This window comes from Varroa jacobsoni, unplaced genomic scaffold (genome assembly GCF_002532875.2).
Source record: "Varroa jacobsoni isolate VJ856 unplaced genomic scaffold, vjacob_1.0 scaffold_572, whole genome shotgun sequence".
Lineage (NCBI taxonomy): Eukaryota > Metazoa > Arthropoda > Arachnida > Mesostigmata > Varroidae > Varroa > Varroa jacobsoni.
In genome coordinates, this window is record NW_019213474.1 from 53,259 (window position 1) to 59,000 (window position 5,742).

At 41.1% G+C, this 5,742-nt stretch overlaps 1 long non-coding RNA gene across 1 annotated transcript; it reads right to left on the reverse strand.

Annotated features, from left to right (window-relative positions):
• Window positions 1–2,196: 2,196 nt before the first annotated feature.
• LOC147753308 (uncharacterized) lies at window positions 2,197–4,675 on the reverse strand. Its single transcript, XR_015311600.1, has 2 exons — window positions 4,427–4,675; window positions 2,197–3,829 (listed from the first exon to the last, which is right to left on the reverse strand). It is a non-coding gene; the product is annotated as an uncharacterized LOC147753308 (long non-coding RNA).
• Between the last annotated feature and the right edge of the window lie 1,067 nt (window positions 4,676–5,742).

Consider the following 5,742-nt stretch of genomic DNA (forward strand, 5'->3'; position numbering starts at 1 on the left):
GGCTTATAGTTATTTTCTCTATGAAGCCATCTCGGCGTAAATTCGAGGGAAGACGCCACTCACGTTCACGTTTATGTTCCCTCTTTCGTTTTTTTGCCAGGCTGTAAAAATATCCTGAAAACGCCGCGTTGATTCCTCACTCGGTAATGGTCCATTCGAATTTGGCAATGCTCTGCCAACGTCTATTATGTAGATAAGTGATCTTAGCAAATATTGCTCGCGATTCATTGGCAGGGCTCACCAAATCCGTATCTTGTATCACCGTAGAGAAAACAAACGAAGCACATACGGCATACGAGGTCACCTTACTTCAACTGGCAGAAATCAGGCTAAGAATCGAAGTAATTTAAACTCAAACGCTTTACAAATTCGATATAAGAAATTGGTGTTAACGCGTTATTTCAGAAAAAAGTTTTTCCACTTTCAAAAAAAGTAATTTTATTATCTTTCTGGGATCATCTCACAACGAAAATAAAAATATGCACAGTCCATATAACATCGACTATACTAAAAGTAGACGAGTACGTTATATTGTATCTGATATCGGATACCTTACTTTTCTCGTTTATTTTTGGAAGCGCAATAAAACAAAGCTTCTCCAAGCCACTCGTACAAGTTCATTGTTATGTTCTAAGGTGATTTACGTTAAATGTTTCGGAGAAGCAGCTGAATGACTGTTTGCCTGCGCATGAAGTTCCGTATACATTTGTCTAGCGGTGAAGAATTGTGACGATCAGCTTTCGAAATAAACACCTACTGCATTTATTGGCTGCCTCGTTGCCACTGTCCAATGTTAACATGGCGAACTCAGCATCCCCCGATATTTCCTCACACTACGACGGTATATCTTTCGCAATCACAATTGCAGCCTGTATTACTAGGTCGGCACATATCGCATTTACACGGCGCGCGTGCTAAAATTTTCGAGGAAATAAAATAGAAGAAGTGAAACGAGAGCCAGAGAAAGTCGAAAACAAAAACATCGAACTCGCTACCTTTCATCGCGTGCAGTTGTGTCTCCAGCTGTTCCTGTAGCACATCTTCCAGTGAGACTTTTCGCAGCTTTTTCAAGTTGAATCGAATAAAAAAGAAGGCCAATGAAACACGAGGAGCGACGAACCCGGCAATCCTCCTGGACGAAACCGGGAGGCGGTAGGAGTTCTTCTGCCGTTTAGGCCTCTTTTCCAGAGGAAGCGTACGGAGGAAGAAGAAGAAGAAACCGCACCCGGCGGCAACGGTGTTGTGCTTCCTTATTACCGGCGTCTCACGAAGGCCAAGAAAACATTTCAAAATTGAAGAAGTTCAGAGTAATGCCTGTAACCTACTGTTCCGCAAAGGTAGTCGACTGAGGCCGAAGCTGCTGGTGGTGTTGCTAGCCCACCGCAGGCTGCAGTGGCATTGAGACGCGCGCACAGACTAGAGCCTGAGCAGTCTGAAAAGAAAGAGGACATCACGATGCAACGACGACGCCACAGCAAAGAAACAGAGCAAGGGGGCAAATGGATGCAAAAGAGTAGGACATCGACGGAGGCATTGAGGAAACAAGGGCAAGGACCGCAGAAACAAGCAGCAGATTGCCGTCGGAAACGTTCGTAGCTATGGAGATAGCACGCAATGGTATCCGTGCATTACGCTACTACCAGCACTGCTGGTGGCAGTAGAAATAAACAGAACGCACAGGCCAGAGAAAATAGGACAGCATTGTCGGAGCGTGAGCGCCACTTCTAGCCGAATTCGCTGTAAAAATAGACTATGCTCAGCGATAGCGCTGCCGACAATAGGGACTGCGATGGCCAAAGGGACAAGGACGAATAAGAAAATAACCCGTGAAGCGCACGCAGCAAGCGGACTTTTTACGCGCTGACGTCTATGTAAAGACATAATAAAGATAAAAAGTTGAAATGAGATATATATAATACGTGCATATGAAAGAAGAAAAAGAACGAAAATTCAAAGAAGAGAACGCGGCAAGATATGAAAGGGATAAAAATGTTATAGAAATTCAGAAAGACTCCAAAAACAGATCCAAACAAAATTCCGTGCCCCAATAGGGGCATCGACACAGTGAGGTTTATTATCGCAAACAGTCGAAGATAAACTATCATAGAGAAGTAGGCGCTAAGCACTAATACAAAAAAAAAAAAGATTATGCAATCAATTAATCTACGATTTTCGCTAATAGTAGATCACCAATCATTTTGTAGCAATGTTTATTTAATTATTTATTTAATTACTATTAGCCTAGCAAAGGTATTGTCTTCGTTTTTGGCCAATGATATTTTAAAACTGATTCAATAAAATGTCCATCTCATATCTAGGTTGAACAATGAGCTTAAAAAATATCACCATCATACCACATTGTACAGTTCTACAATAGTTGGCCGCAATATCATCTATATACATACATATGATATAAATTGAATAGTACAGGCTGAGTTTGCTATTGTATGCAATTACTATGATCGATTCGAGATTTTACGACACGTTGGGGTGAGGCTGTACTTTATCGAGTGAGATAAAACGCAGTAACTATCCCTTGTTTGCACCGGATCGATCGTAAATAACTATAGTTATGCAGTGCCTATGTAGGTTTCAAAATGAAAGGAACTTTACCGCCTCCTATTATCGCCGAGAGTGGTCCTCAAGGCGACAAACGGCAAGCGATTTTCAACAAATGCCTTATTGTGGCGAGCTGTGTCGAGTTTGTCTCACAGCAAGTCGAATACCGATCTGGTACCAGAAGGGTTTTTATGTCCGTTGAGTGAACGGTTCCACAGAGGTGACAGGGCCTTTAAGATACATGCATACGAATAAAGTAGGTAGGAGAATGAATGGTGGGGCTGGGAGGTGTGGACAAAATCTTATTTCGAATAAGAGCACCTAGGGGTGAAATCGAGACAGACAAGCTCCTGTATGAAATACATTATCACGAAGAAACGTATAAGAAGGCTGCTTAAGAACAAAAATGCCAACCAGTTGAATTTATACTCTAGCGGACTAATCTAAGAGAGCGCTAAGCTGGTTTATGCTAGTAATAGAAATAGCAACACAAAGACAAAATCCCAGCTATTTAAAGCGAACGTCACGCCGCTAGCAATATAACGTTATGTCAGGTCCGTCATGACGCCGCGGCCACGTGTCCTGCTCGCTAAGGTGCGAAACATGTGGTCGCCTGGGTTAGAAAGCGCACGAGGACACAAGCGGTCGTGTGCTGGAAACGGCAAGCCGTTCAAAGGCAGCATCAGACGTTGATCTCGAAACAATTAAGCTGTCGAAAATTGAAAGAAAACTAAAATGGTTTTCGCATAACTCGCACAGACACAATAGTGGGAGGCCCTTTCATACACGATTAACGCTTAACACTCTATTATATCGTCAGCCATTAATCGCCTGATTATTGCTACCGATTTCGAGCAGTCAATGAAAAGGCGAATGAATATTTTACACTCTGTCGTCGTTAAATCAGCAAAGGATCTTTTGTCGACACTTTTGCATTACCATTCTTTCATATCTACGATACGTCCTACCGCGTTCCGCACTTTGATTTTCAATGTGTACACATGTACGTGCATGTAGTGATCGCCGACCTCTGAGTTCAGTGTAGAGCCATCGACACTGAGTAGCATCAAGGACCATAGTCTCCTGAACATCTTCGTCCTATTGTTTCGTTGCGTAATATTGTTCTAGAAGGCGTTGATGTGAACTGAACGATGCAGGTTACCGAGCGGTTTTCAGGTACACAAACGGTTTCTCCTCAAGCCATCGTAACGCTTCAACGGTACCAACGGTACGACAAGAAGATTTGAGTGCCCTCTCATACTTGGAAATTCTTGCAACGAACAGGAGGTGCGACAAGTCCGTTAGATAATAGGACGCCAGAAATCCTAATCCTAGCACAGTCTAGTTAGCTAGCCTTCCAGATTAAAACAGGCCATGTTGCTGCATTGATAGGTACACGTGATCTGGAGTCTGCCGTCTAACCTAAACACCTAAAAATTGATTACTTCTTCCTTTTGTATTTTTATAGATCGATTGGCTATTCATATGCGATATGAAATTGAGGTCAGCAAATATAAGCAATGGGACCTTGCTGATTTGACGAGTACAGTTACCCAATATATGTCTTAACATATCCAAGTAATCAGATATGACGTAGTGGAAGAGGATTAAATTAGACTGCTTACATGCTTCATGAAAACAATCCCGAAGCTAAGAAGACCGCTAATTTACATTTCAATATTTTTAGAAAAGTGTTTCAATGCAACGAGTGAAGTGAATAGAAAGAAAAAGATACAATAGCTACATTACTATTTTTGGGAAAATTAAAATAATCTATTAAAACTATACGTGAGCTATGTATAATCAAATCATATATATATATATTCATATCTGTTATTAGTACAACATATATTGTAACATAACGTACAGGCCTACAACGGTTGTCCAAAACGACCCACTTCATTACCGTAATCCGCTACACCATCTCATTTACTATCATATATATATAGTCAATGACTCACAGCATACTAGACTGAGCTCAATATACTTCGAGTAGATTCGATTTGATATGTGGACCTATCGAGCGGACAAAAAGAAGTCCGCAATGTCTAGAAAAATTAACGGAATAATGTCGAAGCTTTATGCACATTAAAGCCAAATTTGGAGCGTTGGGACAATCATAATCAAACGGTAATGATTATACATGTTACAAACGTCGTAGCTTTCTGCTTATCGCGTCTGCTAAGCACGATGGCCGCTATTTGTGTACGTGTCACTGTTGTGTTTACTTGACTCCACCTCTATTATGATTTCCTTTTCCCCCCTCTCTCTTTCTCCTCTCTCTCTCTCTCTCTCTCCCTCTCCTCGTGTGCGCTGCAAGTTTATCTTTTCACTCAACGATGCCAGCGGGTCCAACGTGATTTGCCGCCAAAATAATTTTTAAACGTTGCTTAAAAATATCGATTAGCAAATAGCTTTCTAGTGGTTGTTGTGCAACAGGGCTGGATTGAAACATTCAGGCCACGTTTTGGAGGTTATATTATCTTACATACGGATGCTATGAATAAGGGAAGTTAATTAACGCTATGCTGCAAATTATCTATTAATATTATGTTATTATTGATGCCATAAATGCCAAACTATATATAGTTCGGCATTCATTACATGAAGGACAATAATACGATGTGAATATACGATACTTTTTAACTTCTTTTTAAGATACTTTTTAACAGCTGGGACCCTTCAATGGTTCAGCAGAAAACTAGCCGATGTTAATCCAACAATAGGCGTTTCTCGCCATCACTATGACGTATAAGCTGCATTATATATAACATTAGACAATGTTTCAGTATATAATAAGAAGAAATCGAAAAAAGGCTTTTGGCCACAATTAGCAATGGCCGATCCGCAATAATTTGCTCATAGTTATTCTACGTCGTGGTTTCCTTTTTTCATCAAATTTACTCACAAAACCTGAGTTCTTCACCTGACAGTGGTGGCTACCCAGATAAGTCGGCCCATATAAATGGGTAGAGTATGAAGGCCATACCATTTGCCATTCCAGCTAGCACATCCGGCGCCTTCCCCATTTTCCACGAGAAACAATCGGATGACGCAGCATATCTCCTGTTTGTCCTATTTAGAATCCTAACCTACCTGGATTTCTACGTCGGCATATAGTGTATAGTAAGTAGGTTCGCTTGCGACAGGTGTATCTGGTGTCCTCTTTAGATTCTATTTTTG